Source organism: Rana temporaria, chromosome 8, assembly GCF_905171775.1.
Source record: "Rana temporaria chromosome 8, aRanTem1.1, whole genome shotgun sequence".
Taxonomy (NCBI): Eukaryota; Metazoa; Chordata; class Amphibia; order Anura; family Ranidae; genus Rana; species Rana temporaria.
This window is the reverse complement of record NC_053496.1, coordinates 135,545,182-135,562,540: the sequence shown is the minus strand read 5'-3', so window position 1 is coordinate 135,562,540 and position 17,359 is coordinate 135,545,182. Positions and strand designations below refer to the sequence as shown.

General features: G+C 44.1%; 1 protein-coding gene across 1 annotated transcript in view; it reads right to left on the bottom strand.

The window, feature by feature from the left end:
• SLC18A3 (solute carrier family 18 member A3) overlaps positions 1–718 on the bottom strand; it is a 3,409-nt gene extending 2,691 nt beyond the window's left edge. Inside the window, exon 1 of the mRNA XM_040322451.1 lies at positions 424–718. The gene's annotated coding sequence lies outside the window, so the exon portion shown is untranslated. The remainder of the gene's footprint in view (positions 1–423) is intronic.
• Between the last annotated feature and the right edge of the window lie 16,641 nt (positions 719–17,359).

Below are 17,359 nucleotides of genomic sequence, written 5' to 3'. Positions count from 1 at the left end.
AAGAATAACAGTTAAACCTTAGTATGAAGAAATCACAGTGTGCCTTAGTATGAAGAAATGACAGTCGAACTTTACTATAAAGAATAACAGTTGTGCTTTAGTATGAAGAAATGACAGTTAAACTTTACTATAAAGAATAACAGTTGTGCTTTAGTATGAAGAAATGTCAGTTAAACTTTACTATAAAGAATAACAGTTGTGCTTTAGTATGAAGAAATGTCAGTTAAACTTTACTATAAAGAATAACAGTTGAACCTTAGTATGAATAAATCACAGTTGTGCCATACTATGAAGAAATGACAGTTGTACTTTACTATAAAGAATAACAGTTGTGCTTTATTATGAAGAAATAACAGTTGTGCCTTCAGGAGCAGCCTTGACACATCCCCCCCGCCCCCCCTTTGGAAGGAAACATTGACTTACTTCTCTGTCTCTTTTCTCCTGGAAATCAGTCCCAGTTCTGGAGAAGCATCTTCAGATGTCGGGCTCTCAGCAGCTCAGATGATGCCCATAGACTCGCCCAAAGACGGCTTTGTCTTAATTAGTGCTGGCAAGCGCTGGGCTGGTGGCTCTGACCTGCATGCCTGCCAGTGATAGCTGCATTGGAGAGAGAGGTCCACGCTTCACCCGAGCACCCATCGCTCCATCCCTCCGTGCTGCCATTGGCACAGATTGACTTGCATGCTTCTCGATTCCTCCACTTTCTGTGACGCGCGGCTAGCTTTGGCCCCCAAGTGGCTAGTTTGGGAGCGGCGTCTCCTTATGCTAATTTAACACATGGAAGAACCTTAACCAATTACTGAGAGCCGACCCTCCTCTTTATTGGCTTCGTAGGCATCGCAAATAGGGAAGGGACTCCCTGTCCTCAGACACTCTTTTTCTTTTTTCCCCCTTTCATTGAGAACGGTATAATAGAAATGATTCCGTTAACCCTTTACAGAAGCTAGCAGGATAAAATGTGAGTCCAGCCTTTCTCATCCAGGGTGGCAGAGCGATCCTCTGCCTACATTGGCTACCAATGAAAGGGGCACTACCATTTTACTGCCTGTTGTTTTTATAATTATTATTTATTTTAATGATGGTCAGGGAATCCTCATTCTTTACTCTGTTTATTTAAATCTCTGCACAACCTACTTATCATGCTAATGTACCATGCATAGGTGTGTGCACAGGGTGTGCCAGGTGTGCCCAGGCACACCCCGTGCAGCACAGATTCACCCTACTGCCCTGGCTCCCATCTTTCCCCCCAACAGCGCTGCCAGTTGCTGCTGGGATGTTTTAGGAGTTGGGAAGGGGCCAGTAAATATGTAATTTACCAGCCCCTTCCCTTTCTGAATGAACACTGTGAGCGATCAGTAGTGTGTGTTTGGACGTTGGGGTGCAAACTCCTAATGCAATAGGCTGCGCACACCTATGGTACCATGAGCTCCCTCTTCCTGAAGATTTCCCTAAGACATGAAAACTTTTTAACCACTTCCATCTTTACAGTGATCAGAACTAAAAATAGCCACTGATCACTGTAAAATGGACACTGGCAATTAAGGGGTTAACACTAGGGGACACTCAAGGGGTTAAGTGTTCTCTTGGGAGGTGTTTCTAACTGTGGGGGGAGTGTACTGACAGGGAGTGCAGAGAGATCGCTGTTCCTGGTCACTAGGGACAGATGATCTCTCTCTACTCCCCTGTCATAACGGGGATCTGTTTGTCTACATTGACAGATCCCCGTTTTGGCTCTCTGAGGAGCGATCATGGGGGGCCAGCGGACATCGGGGCTGCCGGCTACGTGCGCCTGCTCCAGTAACACGCCGCTGGTGCCTGCTATTGCTATTAAAGGGGCCGACGTACAACTACATCAATTTGCGCAGCCAGGCCAACCTGCTGCAGTATAACTGCGGTAGCTGGTCGGCAAGCGGTTAAAGTTTGTTTAAGAAAAAAATGAAAATGAAAAGAACTAACAATGTACACACTCTCAACCCCCCTGTTCTCTGTTGTACTTACCTCCGGGAATGTAGAACTGTCAGTACCCACACAGCTGGCCCAGCGGTACAGGGATTTGAAATCCCTGTTCTCTTGGAGCAGACCAATCAGATTTTCTCTGATCTTTCCACATTGCAGAGGTGTGTCCCTGACCCCTAGACCTATCTGTAGGCAGGTGCTTCCAAAAGAGTTAGGCTTCATGTACACTAGCCTACACTGGCAGCTCCTAAATTGGAGTTTAGGACCCTTTGGCATTTTTTTGCCAAAGTTCCAAAAATCAACTCGATAAAAGCCTATGTGCCAATGTACACATGGGGCCAGATTCAGGTAGGAGATACGACTGCGTATCTCCAGATACGCCGTCGTATCTCTGAGTTGCGGCGTTGTATCTATGCGCCTGATTCATAGAATCAGTTACGCATAGATTTCCCTAAGATCCGACTGGTGTAAGTGTCTTACACCGTCGTGTCTTAGGCTGCATATTTACGCTGGCCGCTAGGTGGCGCTTCCGTCGATTTACGCAAGGAATATGCTAATTAGGTAGATACGCCGATTCACAAACGTACGTACGCCCGGCGCTATTTTGTTACGTCGTTTATGTTAGGCTTTTTCGGGGTAAGGTTGCTCCTGCTCTTATGAGGCGTACGCAATGTTAAGTATGGACGTCGTTCCCGCGTCAAATTTTTAAATTTTTACGTCATTTGCGTAAGTCGTTCGCGAATAGGGCTATACGTAAGTTACGTTCACGTCTAAAGCATTGACGATTTGCGGCAGAATTTCGAGCATGCGCACTGGGATTCTTTTACGAACGGCGCATGCGCCGTTCGTAAAAAACGTCAAATACGTGGGGTCACACTAAATTTATCTAAAACACGCCCACATCATCCAAATTTGAATTAGGTGGGCTTACGCCGGAGCACATACATTACGCCGCCATAACCTAGGGCGCAAGTTCTTTCTGAATACGGAACTTGCGCCCTAATTTACGGCGGCGTAACATATCGGAGATACGTTACGCCCGCACAATATTATGCAGGGCTACCTAATTCTAGTCCATGGGCTTTTAGCGTAGTGTAGGAGCTGCTGCATTTAGGTGAGGATCAACCTCCCTTTCCCGAACAAGGAAAAATTTAGTTCAGGATTGGAACATTTTGACCGATAGCCATGGGAAAACGCTGCACAATTTTGCCGCATTTTGCGTTTTTTAGTGGCCGCGGTAGATGTAGGCTAGTGTCCATGAAGCCTAAATGTGTATTTTTTTCTGTGTTTCTGTTTTTTTGTCTGTGCTCATGCCCTTAAAGTTCACCCTAAAAATTTTTTTTAACCTTAGATTGATGCTGATTTTGTCTAGGGGAATCGGCAATTTTTTTTAAAATCGAAGCTGTACTAACCGTTTTAGAGAGCGATCTTCTCCGCCGCTTCCGGGTATGGTCTTCGGGACAGGGCGTTCCTATTTGATTGACAGTCTTCCGACAGGCTTCCGACGGTCGCATCCATCGCGTCACGAGTAGCCGAAAGAAGCCGAACGTTGGTGCGACTCTATACGATGCCTGCACACCGGCTACTTTCGGAAAATATTGACGCGATGGATGCGACCGTCGGAAGCCTGTCGGAAGACTGTCAATCAAATAGGAACGCCCAGTCCCACACCCAAGAGCGGCGGAGAAGATCGCTCTCTAAAATGGTAAGTACAGCTTCGATTTTAAAAAAACTAGCCGATTCCCCTAGACAAAATGAGCATCAATCTAAGGTTAAAAATTGTCATTTCCGGGTGAACCTCCACTTTAAGTTAAAAAAAACCTTAGATGGTTTTTCTGACGGAATTCCGCTCAAGCTTGGCTTGCACACACACGGTCACACAAAAGTTCTCTGAACTTTTGAGCCGTCAAAGCCGGCATTAGCCATTCATAAAACCGTCATTCTCAGTGCGCTTGCGCCGTTGTCTACCGTGTAGATTTAGGAGATATTGCAAACACCTACAGGTAAGCCTTAATCTAGGCTTACCTGTAGGTAAAACATGTCAAACAGGGTTTACAACCACTTTAAAGGGACACAGAGTGCCGGGCAGGGCCGGACTTACCATTGGGCTTGACTGGGCTCAAGCCCATGGGCCAATCCGGAGGTCCCCAGGGCCCCAGACGGCAACCCCCCCTTTTTTTGTTTATTTTTTATAAAACAAATGTTTTTATTTATATTTATATATATTTATATTTATATATATATATATATATATATATATATATATATATATATATATATATATATATATATATATATATATATATATAATTATTATTATTATTATTAAAGGGCCCAGAGGTCTCCAGGGCCCCCGGATGGCAACCCCCCCTTTTTTTTTATAAGAAAAATTAAATTTTTTTCATATTTTTTTTTATTTTTGTTTATATTTTTTTATTAAAAGGCCCAGAGGTCCCCAGGGCCCCGGACGGCAACCCCCCCTTTTTTTATTTATTTTTTATTAAAAAAATGTTTTATATATATATATATATATATATATATATATATATATATATATATATATATATATATATTATTAAAGGGCAACCCCCTTTTTTTTTTTTTTTTTTAAATACATTTTTTTTTCATATTTTTGTTTTTTATTTTTGTTTATATTTTTATATTAAAAGGCCTAGAGGTCCCCAGGGCCCCGGATGGCAAGCTCCCTTTTTTTATGTATTTTTTATAAATGTTTATTTTTATTTTTTTTATTAAAGGGCCCAGAGGTTTCTTTTTTCTTTTTATTAAAGGGCCCAGAGGTCCCCAGGGCCCCGGATGGCTACCCCCTTTTTTTATATATATTTTTCTTTATTTCTTCTTCTCAATTTGCAACAGCCCCCACGCTTCGCAATTTCAAGGCGGCAGCACCCCCCCCCGGTTCTCTGCTCCAGGGGGAAGCGAGCCAACACATTCCGTGCACAGACGAGAGGCACCCCCCCCGCTCAACAATTTTAATGCCTCCCCCCGCTCAACAACTTCAATTTGCCCCCCCCGCTCAACAACTTTAATGCGCACCCCCCGCTCAACAACTATGATCCCCCCCTCGCTCAACATCTTCGATCCCTCCCCCCAATTCTCGGCTCCAGGGGGCCCATTCAACACTCAAGCCCAGGGGCCCCCACCACCATAAGTCCTGCCCTGGTGCCGGGGTTCAGTAGTAAGTGACGCAAAGGTTTAGGAATAATTTCAACAAAGTTCCCAAAAGCTCAACAGTAATTCCACAAACGGTCACCTGATTGTGATCTCAATCACAGTGAAATCCCTTCTTTCTCAGATTGGTAGTGGTAACCAAGTGAGTCATCTTCCTCCAGATGGTGGGCGGGGCTAGCAGGACTGTGATTGGCTTTAGCAGTAGACAATGACAGTCCTCCTCCTCCTGGAAACAGGGACCCACCCCCCAGTAGAACTGCACCCAATCTCTTCCCCATCACAAAAGCTGATCACAGCAAAGTTAGAGAACCAAACAATGTTTCCCATATTTTACAATATGTGGGGGCACAGTGCCTCCCCCTCTTTGCAGGTATGGCGTGGAGAGATCTGAAATTAGAATGCATTAGTGTCTCATTGACATCTCCTTGTGCTGCCGGTGAAGGAGTCGAGTGCCGGCAAAAAGGGGTTGCCTACCCCTGCACTAAGTGAATCAAAGTACTCAAGTAAAGGTGGTCAGATTTACAGCTTGGGAGCTAGCATTTTGGGATAACTTAGTAATGACAGCATGTCATGCAGTTTTCTGTTTTATTAAAGTACAACGACTGTATGCAATGTTCAGTATCAATAACTTAAAAGAGAAGTATGTTTTTGTTTTTTCCCCCTTTTATACTTACCTAGGTGGATGCAGAATGGGATCGATGCTGCATCTGTCCCCCGGCATCTTTGCACTGAGCACCGAGCCATCAAAAATTGCCGATTGCTCGGTTCTCACAGATGCACTCCTGTGACCCATAGGAGAAGCCCAGCCAAATGAACTCAGGCTGGACTTCTCCTTTAAGGCAGCCAACAGATGTCATAATTTTCTTTAAAGCTGCGTACACACGACCATTTTTCATGTCATGGAAAAAAACTGTGTTTTTCTTGACATGAGCCGCGAAACACCCTGTTAAAGTCTATGGGAGAAATCTAAAGTGCTAATTTTAAAGGCTAATATGCAATTTATTGTCCTAAAAAGTGTTTGGGGACCTGGGTCCTGTCTCAGGGGACATGTATCAATGCAAAAAAAAAGTTTTAAAAACGGACGTTTTTTCGGGAGCAGTGAATTTAATAATGCTAAAAGTGAAACAATAAAAGTGAAATATTACTTTAAATTTCGTACCTAGGGGGGGTGTAAAGTTAGCATGTGAAATATCACGTTTCCCGTACATAGAACTGTCCCTGCACAAAGTGTCATTTCTGAAAGGAAAAAAAGACATTTAAAACTGACTTGCAATTCAGAGAGAATTCATTCATAAACAAAAATAAAAAATAGCGTGGGGGTCCCCCCAAATTCCATTACCAGGCCCTTCAGGTCTGGAATGGATATTAAGGGGAACCCCGCCATCAATTAAAAAAAAGGACGTGGGGTTCCCCGCAAATATCCATTCCAGACCCTTCAGGTCTGTTGTGGATTTTAAATAAAAATAAAAATTCACACCAGACCCCTTATCTGAGCACGTTAACCTGGCCGGCCGCAGAAAAGAGGGGGGGACAGAATGCGGCCCCCCCTCTCCTGAACCGTACCAGGCCACATGCCCTCAACATGGGGAGGATGTCCCCATGTTGATGGGGACAAGGGCCTCATCCCCACAACCCTTGCCCAGTGGTTGTGGGGGTCTGTGGGCGGGGGGCTTATCAGAATCTGGAAGACCTATTTAACAAAGGGGACCCCCAGATCCTGGCCTCCCCTATGTGAATTGGTAATGGGGTACATTGTACCCCTACCATTTCACGAAGGAAGTGTAAATAGTTGGAAAAAACACACACACACACTATAGAAAAAAGTCCTTTATTAATAAAAAAAAATTAAAAAAATCCAGCGGTGGTAATCTACTCGGTCCCAGCTCCCTGTTCCAACATTGTCTGTATCCAGCGACGGTTGAGAAGATCCATCCATTCAGAGCGCAGCCACGCCGACCTCCTCTCTGCCCTGGACACAGCCCAGCGAATGACACGGCTAAAGCTGTGACATTTCTTATATAGGGGAGGCGGGGCCACCCGTCAGGTGACCCCGCCCCCTCTGATGCACCCTCTGCTACGTCACTGAGGAAGCCCAGTCTTCCCCCTTGCTGGCTGCCGCACTCTGTCCCCCCCTCTTTTCTGCGGCCGGCCAGGTTAACGTGCTCGGATAAGGGGTCTAGTGTGAATTTTTGGGGGAAATCCACGCCATTTTTTTTAACATTTGGGGTGGAGTTCCCCTTAAAATCCACACCAGACCTGAAGGGTCTGTAATGGATATTTGGGGGGGACCCCACATCATTTTTTTTTTAAATTGACGGCGGGGTTCCCCTTAATATCCATGCCAGACCTGAAGGGCCTGGTAATGGAATTTGGGGGGACCCCCCACACAATTTTTTTTTTTTTTTATGAAAGAATTCGCTCTGAATTGCCAGAGCCGACAATTCATTATAGCCGCAAGTCCGGTTTTAAAATACTTTTTTTCCTTTCAAAAATGACACTTTGTGCAGAGACATGCACTATTTCACATGCTAACTTAACACCCCCCCCTAGGTACGAAATTTAAAGGAATATTTCACTTTTATTGTTTCCTTTTTAGCATTATTAAATTCACTGCTCCCGAAAAAAACTGCCGTTTTTTAAAACTTTTTTTTGCATTGATACATGTCCCCTGGGACAGGACCCAGGTCTCCAAACACTTTTTAGGACAATAGCTTGCATATTAGCCTTTAAAATTAGCACTTTAGATTTTAAATGTTCAAGTCCCATAGACTTTAACAGGGTTCTAAAGTTCACACGAACATTTGGTGTGTTCACAAGTTCTGGTGCGAACCGCACAGGGGGTGTTCGGCTCATCCCTAGCGGTGACGTACAACACATACGACGGCACTATAAAGGGGAAGTTCCATTCGATTGGCGCCACCCTTTGGGCTGATTATGCTAATTTCCCTTCTCATAACTTGCTTCTGAGCATGCACGTTTTTTCCCGGTCGTTAAAGCCTACACACGACCGTTTTTCACGACGTAAAAAACGACGAGAAAAAGTAGAGCATGTTCCAAATTTTTAATGGACATTTTTAACATTGAGAAAAATGCTCTGAAGCATGCACACAACCGTTTTTAATGGGCAATTTAAAAAATTGCATTTTTCTCGTCATGAAAACCGGTCGTGTGTACGCGGCATTAGGCTTGAATAAACTGAAGTCTAGTTGGTTTCCATTGTTTAATACTTCCACTTTTATGATCTGTCTTTAGGATACAGTACTTGTATCCTAATGACAGTTTCCCTTTAAAATACAGTAGATGTTTTATACCCATATTTATCGGTGTATAACGTGCACTTTTTTCCCCTTAAAATCAGGTGGAAAATCTTGGATGCGTGTTATACGCTGATCCCCGCTGTCTCTGAGGGCAAGATGAGCGCCGTCGACATAGACCGAGCTGAGCTCCACTCGCAGTCATGCCCTGTCCCGCCTCCTAACCTTTACGTCCCGCCATTGGACCGGTGTTGTGTCCATCATAGGAGTCGGGCAAAGGGGCGGGGCGGGGCGGGACTGGGCAGGACTGCGAGACGAGCTGAGAGGAGCCGAATACACAGGACATCCAGCTCTGTGTATCTCGGTGGCGCTAAATTTAAAAACACATCATGCTACAATTTTGGGCAAGGTGCAGATGGACACTGTGCAAGGCTGCAGATGGACACTCATAAGGCTGCAGATGGACACTTATAAGGCTGCAGATGGATGCTGTACAAGGCTGCAGATGGACACTTATAAGGCTGCAGATGGACACTTATAAGGCTGCAGATGGATGCTGTGCAAGGCTGCAGATGGATGCTGTACAAGGCTGCAGATGGAAGCTGTGCAAGGCTGCAGATAGATGCTGTACAAGGCTGCAGATGGACACTGATAAGGGGCTTTTAAAATGAAATTTTTTTCCCTTAAACTTCCCTCCTAAACATTTTTTCCTTAAACTTCCCTCCTAAACTTGGGGTGCGTGTTATATGCCCGCGCGTGCTATACGCCGATAAATACGGTAATTACTAGTACATCCAGTCTTCCTTCTCTTGCAAAACTAGAAATACCACTATTATTTTAAACATCCAACACCTCTGGATGTTGAATTGTCTCCCTGCTATGCTGTGGTTCCTTTCTTCACACTGTCACCAGTGTGTCCCTTTCAGAGCTGCAGGGGACACAGTAATGATGTAAGGGCCTGTACATGGAACCAAGGCCGCTGTTAGAAATCATGGATAGGCAATCATACCTTTTAAATTTTATGTGTGTCCTTGGTGGGTGACGTTTTTATGCAACTTCCCCCCCCTCCCTATACAGTTTACCCGTGAGGTCCCGATGTCTTTGCTGGCCACATTAATATGAGATACTTGCCTGGAGGTACAGGATGGGTGGTGATTTGTTTCCCTACCCTACCTTCTTCCCTCCTTGGCGGTTTTTCCCCAGAATTTATGATTGACCATTGATCTCTAGTATCTGGTCATTGATTGGCCATCCAGCTGATCTAAGATCAATGGCACAATCTGGTTGGTTTGTGTGTGGAGGTCATGTGCCTTATGTGTCATGTGAGCTAGTTTCCTCCATTCACAGACATAGGCTGTTGAGGCTGCCTGATTGGCTGACCCTTCAGTGTAATTAGGAGTATGTTTTATTAAAGCATGGCAAAATAGGTGAGCAGGTAGATGCCCCAGTTGAAGTCCCATTGGACGAAACGCATCGGGCTTGGTACGCATACTCCCCATATTGCTTTTATTTCATATTTTATATGTTTTTGTGATCACTTTTATGTTTATATTTGGTTTTATTTCAATAAAACCTTATCCTCTTTTTACTTGCACCATCCGGAGCATTGTTTTTCTTTTTCGCTGGATTAAGTTTTAAAGCTTCACCATCGTGCTTTGTTATCCTTTGAGTGGATACTTTTTTCTACCACGCATTATCGACCTGGAGCAAAGGTCTTCCTGCTCCCGTCCTTGGTCTTGTCTCTGATCCAACTACTTTCATCGGGAGGTTCCGGTCCTGGATTATTTGAATACATCTGGATATCCTGTGTGGCCTCTACCTTCTGGCCTTGGACCGATCGAGCGTATCCCAGAGGGGACCATCCATGCGTGTACGATCTGTTGTCGCTGACAGGCAGATCCACTTCATCTGGTAAGAGTATTTCATCTACTTTGTTAAGCTGAGAAGAATGTCCTGTCCATGACGATCAATGTGACCATATGTTTTTCTACCTATTGATGGACATTTATTTACACATTCACTGTTGTTTGTTATTTCTTTTTTTACACATTTGTCACTTCAGGTGACAACATTATTATTAGCGCTACATATTTTCCATATCACTTGTCCAATTTTTGTCACGTTGTGTAGCTGCTTACCATTTATATTTATTTATTTAGATTAGCGCAATTTTTTTCTTATCTCACATATACCTTTTAAATGCTACATACATGGGAGCCCTGGTCTCACTGGTGTAGCCAATATGTGAAGTAATAATGAAGCCACTATAACTATCAAGCATTGTATTTATTTATTTCCTCCTTTTTACACTGAGATATACAGTAGTATACCCGAACATTACAATATTGTAAAAATGCTCTGTAGCTTTTATATAAGACATACAGTATGTGATGGAATGTAAGTCTATGTTACCAGTCTTGTGTAACCCATAGTATGTGAAGCCATTGTTGACTACAGCTTTGTTATAGACATGCAAATATGTACTCATGTGCATGTTTCTCTGTCTGTACTACCTGTTTTTCTTTGTTGAAAACACAATATAAAATTATTAAAATATATATATATATATATATATATATATATATATATATATATATATATATATATATATATATATATATATATATATTCACACCAGAATACCTGTATCTTAATGACAGCAATTAGTTAATACAGTAAATCAATATATGTTAAACAAATGGAAGTGATCTTTGCAATATTTTATAAAACCAGTATAGACAAATTTACCAAAATAAAACAATGGACTATTGACTTAGGCCCGGATTCTCGTACGAGTTACGTCGGCGTATGAGGCGTACATGAGGCGTACCAATGTTAAGTATGGACGTCATTCCCGCGTTGAATTTAGAGAATGTTATGTCGTTTGCGTAAGTCGTTCACGAATAGGGCTGGGCGTCATTTACGTTCACGTCGAAAGCATTGGCTTCTTGCGGGTTAATTTGGAGCATGCGCACTGGGATACTTTCACGGACGGCGCATGCGCCGTTCGTAAAAAGCGTAATTTACGTGGGGTCACATTAAATTTACATAACACACGCCCACATCTACCACATTTGAATTAGGCGGGCTTACGCCGGCCTATTTATGCTACGCCGCCGCAACTTTGGTTTGAGAATACGGCACTTGCCTGTCAAAGTTGCGGAGGCGTAACGTAAATAGGATACGTTACGCCCGCACAAAGATACGCGTGAATCCGGGCCTTAGGCTTCTATAAAGTATACTAAAGTTCATAACGCAGCTTTATTATATCACTATAAGTGTGATGCTGGCTTCCATTGTCTTTGCATTCTTCCCCGTAAGGAAATGAAGAACAGTGGGTAGTGGATAGAAATTAGTGTGAAATCTAGGTAAACTTGGTTTTACAGAAAATTTTGAAATTTTGCAGAAATTGCTCTCTAAATTGGGAACAAAATTAGTCATTTAAAGCTTCATGTGATAAGTGGGGAGCTTTAAAAAACACCCAATTGCTCTATGTACTGGATAAATCATTACTTTATGAAAGGCCTTTGTTGAGACTCACCACCATTAATGAGTTTATCAACAAACCTTTCAATGTAAAATGATTAACAATATAGTGATGAGTTAAAGTGGTTGTAAATGATCACCTTGTAAAACAACCCACTCAATTTTAAATGGAAATGAAAGGCAAAACATTTGTGTATAGATTAAAAAAATATTATAAATACCTATAAGTGATCGCCTTCCCTCTGTTTCCTCTCTTCTCAGCTGCATAAGAACTGGGGGAGGAGAAGCAGCAGTACACTGAGCTTCCCAGTAAAAGGCTGTGCAGAAGGGGCATATCTGGACAAGTCTGACATAGGAGGAGAGTACACTGGGTTCCAGGTATACTTAGAAAACTGACCACTGTGTTCTCTTTTGCTTAGTGTGGTTGGTTTTTAATAGGAAAGCAGAGGGCTGACAGGAACACCAGGTATTTCCCACACATGAAGTGATACAAAGAGAACAGGATCATTTTTCATACAAGTACAGGTACAGCAGACACATATCAGGAATATGAAATGGGGGGGGGGGGGGGGAAACAAATGCTTTAACAGGTCCTCATTTTTCCTTTTTTATTTTTATTTTATTGAGATTTTGTAAAAAGTGTATACAACAGTAAACCGCACGCAGCGGAAACAATTTGTCCTGTCACAATAAAAAACAGAAACAAAACAAAAGGAAAAACAGTTGCCCCAACAAAATATGCACATTTTATGAACCTCCAGAAGGAGGCAAGTATATAGCTCGTAGTCTTGTGTGATGACGCCTCACTCAACCATATGTGTTTAAACATTTGTTGCAATTCCTGAAGCCCCCCACCTCCCCACATCAGGAGAATTAGATCCCATAAATCACCCACCAGATCATATCCTTAAAAATGTAACAGGCCAACAAAACCCCTGACCCCAGGAGCACCTTACACACAGCCATTTAACTCGTACCAAGGAACAGGTAATAGATACATAGGGATTCAATTAGAAACTGTGGGCCAGATTCTGAAAGGACTTACAACGGCGCAGCGCCATGTTCCCCGTCGTAAGTCCTAATCCGACCCGTCGTATCTATGCTCCTGATTCTTAGAATCAGTTACGCATAGATATCCATAAGTCTCTTACGCCGTCGGATCTTAACTGCATTTTTTTTTGACCGCTAGGTGGCGCTTCCGTCGAATTCCGCGTTGATTATGCAAATTAGCTAGTTACGCGAATTCCCGAACGTACGCGCGGCCGACGCAGTAAAGTTACGACGTTTACGTTAGGCTTTTCCCGGCGTATAGTTGCCCCTGCTATATGAGGCATAAGTGCGGCGTAGCAATGTTAAGTATGGCCGTCGTTCCCGTGTCGAAATTTGAAAAAGTTACGTTGTTTGCATAAGTCGTCCATGAATGGGGCTGGACGTCATTTACGTTCACGTCGAAACCAATGACGTCCTTGCGGCGTACTTTGGAGCAATGCACACACGCAAAAACGTCAATCACGTCGGGTCAGATTAGTTTTACATAAAACACGCCCCCCTGATCCAAATTTGAATTTGGCGGGCTTACGCCAGCCGATTTACGCTACGCCGCCGCAACTTACGGAGCAAGTGCTTTGAGAATACAGGACTTGCCCGTCTAAGTTGCGGAGGCGTAACGTAAATCCGATACGTTATGCCGCCGCAGAAATACGCCGCTGACTGAGAATCTGGCCCTGTGTCTGCAGATGCCATCCAGCCACCCCATACCTTTTCAAATTTGGCCAAGACTGGAATAAGTAGCCTTATAAAAGCGGACAGCTTTATTAACCAGTGATTTCCAAGATACCAATGTTGGGGCTGCAGACTTCTTCCATGACAGAATTAAAACAATGAGAGGATGAGGAGAGTGCGTAAAGCCCTAGTGGTAGTCAGAGGTTCAACTAGACCTAATAAACATACCACAACCGAGAGGGGGATCAAATTGGCAATAGGGCTTAATGTGAGGACATTCCCCAAAAATGTGTAAGAAATTTGCGAGAGGTGCAGAGCATCTCCAGCATAGGGGGAGTTGGCCTCCATATATCCTAGCCAGCCTAGTGGGGGTAAGATAAATTCCATTTATAATGAATCAAGCAGACTCTAGTGGAAACTAGGCACTTAAATGGAGCCTCCCAGATGTCTTCCCAATCGTCTTGATCCTGACCATGGGATGCAGTCTCCCATGCCAGTTTTCATGGCTCCATCAATTTAGCCGTCTCTGGCATAAGGTCCTTATATTTAACTGATACTGGTTTGGATAACGAGTCACTGCATGTCAGTAGTTTTAGGCCACTGGGATCAAGAACAAGTGGGTCCTTTCCAAAATGAGAGAATCAAGCATGTCTCAGTTGAATATATCTAAAGAATTGTGAGTTTGGCAATTTGTAGGGCTCTTTAAGATTATTAAAGGCCAAGGCCATTGGGGAACCATTTGATACTATGTGTTGTAGAGTCTTAATTGCATATTTGGTCCAATCAGGATAGTAAAAAAAATTTGTTAAGTTGTGGATTTCTCCACAACTCCTACTTGAGTGGACAGCCAACCAGGACTAGATCGCATAAACTTATGTTTCACAGACCATGCCTTTATAATCAAGGAGATGAGGGAGTAGGGGGCTTTCAAACCCCTGAATACTAGGTGAGAAAGAGCCTAATATGATTCCAAACAGACAGTCTCCAAGGATACAGAGGTATCATCAAAGGGAGTAGTCATCCAGCAGCAGTAGTGTATCTAGGTTTTGTGCTACCCTAGGCCTGACTAAACTCATGCACCCCCTAATTTAAATATGACCCACCCCTTTCTGTTTAAGACACACCCTGAAATTTTGTGGGGACACTAGTTCTTAGGGTTCTTAGGGTCTGGGGGGGGGCAATGGATTCCCTTAATTTGCATGGATTTCCTCTCACTTCCTGTTTGGCTATGGGGCAGGAAGTGAAGGAAAATCACTGCAATGGGACAGGGATGGTAACAAATAAACTGACAGGGGCTATAACCCTCCCTTACTCTATCCAAAATGGAAAACAAAGTGTTGCCTATAGTTCTACTTTAAGCACAAAATTCTGATCATTTTATGGAGAGGACTAAGAAGATATAACCATGCCAATGGTATAGCAGAAAAAACATAGAGCACAGTGAGGAAGGTTTGTGGTCCAGGCTGATAGGATAGTAAAAATTAGAAGCAGCTCGCGTTACACTAACAGTGTAGCACAAGCCGACGGGAACTCTTTTCGTGCTGCCCCCCTGCAAAGTGCTGCCATAGGCCTGGGCCTTGTTGGCCTAGGCCAGGATACAGTGTTGGCCAGAGGTGAACAAATGGTCAGCAAGAAAATACTTACAAAATGTGGGCTCCGCTAGGCCCCCCTTCCCCCCACGGCTGTTGTAGTATGGCTAGTTTTAAGGGTTTAATTGAGGGGTCCCCCCGCGCCAGAAAAAGGACGAGAGCAGACTATCAATCGACTTATTAGTATTTGAGAAACAGTAGAGGGGGTCTTTATCCGATTTGGATAATAAAACAACATGAGCGTCGTAGAAGGATGCCAGCAAAGTCCCAGTGTCGAAGCACTCCCCATACAGTTGTAGGAGCCTAGGAGATATAGGCCCAGATTCACGTAGATGGGCGCAAAATTGTGCGGGCGTAACGTATCTCATTTACATTACGCCGCCGCAAGTTTTTCAGGCAAGTGCTTTTTTCACAAAGCACTTGCCTGTAAAGTTGCGGCGGCATAGCGTAAATCACCCGGTGGAATTCAAATTTGGCGGGTAGGGGGCGTGTTTCATTTAAATGAAGCGTGTCCCCGCGCCGAACGAACTGCGCATGCGCTATCCCTAAAATATCCCAGTGTGCATTGCTCCAAATGACGTCGCAAGGTCGTCATTGGTTTTGACGTGAACGTAAATGACATCTAGCCCCATTCACGGACGACTTACGCAAACAACGTAATTTTTTTAATTTTCGACGCGGGAACGACGGCCATACTTAACATTGGCTGCGCCTCATAGACCCAGGGGCAACTTTACGCCAGGAAAAGCCTAACGTAAACGTCGTAACTTTACTGCGTCGGCCGCACATACGTTCATGAATTCGCGTATATAGCTAATTTGCATACTCAACACGGAAATCGACAGAAGCGCCACCTAGTGGGCAAAAAAAAAATTGCAATTTAGATCCGACGGCGTAAGAGACTTACGCCTGTCGGATCTAATGAATATCTATGCGTAACTGATTCTAAGAATCAGTCGCATAGATACGACGGCGCTACGCAGAGATACAACGGCGTATCTGGAGATATGCCATCGTATCTCTTTTGAGAATCTGGGCCAGAATGTCTAAGTACTGTTTGTACCATTCTACTGATTTACTATTGGGTAAGGAGGCTATAGCAGCCGCCAGCTCTTTTTCGTTGAAGGGGTTATCAAGGCGTGTTGCCACCTCGTTAGTTAACCTCCTTGGCGGTAATCCTGAGCGTGACTCGGGGGGGATTTTTTCTGCCATTATCGGTAACCCCGAGTCACGCTCGGGGTAGCTGTGCAGAGCCTGCAGCGGCGTGGTTTACCTTCTCCTGGCGATCCAGCGATGATCTCCCATTGCTGTGATCGCCAGCGAGATCCCCGCCGCGCCGTATGTCTGTCTGACTTCCTGGTTCCGTTCCCTGCATCAGCAATGGTGCATGGGAGCGGAACTGGGAGGGAAATTCAAACGTAAAACACAACACATAAAAGGAGGTGATACAATGTAATCTGAGAGGATTACACTATATCACCTTGCAATCTGACACAGTGCCCTTACAGTGCCCCTTGCCATTGTCATTTGTGCCCATAATTTTTTGGGGAAAATAGCATCAAAAAAGCGCTTTCCTACAAAAGCGTTTTTGGATCAGTTGAGCGACAGCGGCAGCGATACAGAGTTGCTCGCAGAACAGAGCGGTAGTGAGTCGTGGGGAGATTTATCATCTGACACTGACACTGATCCAGAAAGTGATCACGGCGATGATCCTGCACCTGACCTCAGCGATGTGCGCACTTGGTGCCCTATAGACAGCGATACAGACCAGGTAGCGCTCCCGAGATTCCGATTCACTAGATCACCTGGGATGAAGGTAGATGTTGAGAGTGACAACCCTCTGGCGTACCTGTAATTATTTCTCACTGAGGAGGTAATTTTAAAAATTGTCACAGAGACCAACCTCTACCAAGAGCAGCAATCCGCTACGCTGCATGCCAGGTTTTCCAGAAAATGGGAACCGGTAACTAAAGAGGACATCTGGCAGTTTCTGGGATTCATCATTCTTCAGGGGGTGGTGGGGAAACTGCTCCAGAAATGGTACTGGACCACAAATAGGTTACTGGCCACTCCGATTTTTGGCACTGTGATGTCCGAATACCGTTTTTCGCTCATCATGAAGTATTTACACTTCACTAACAATGAAGAGTTTGATGAGGCCAC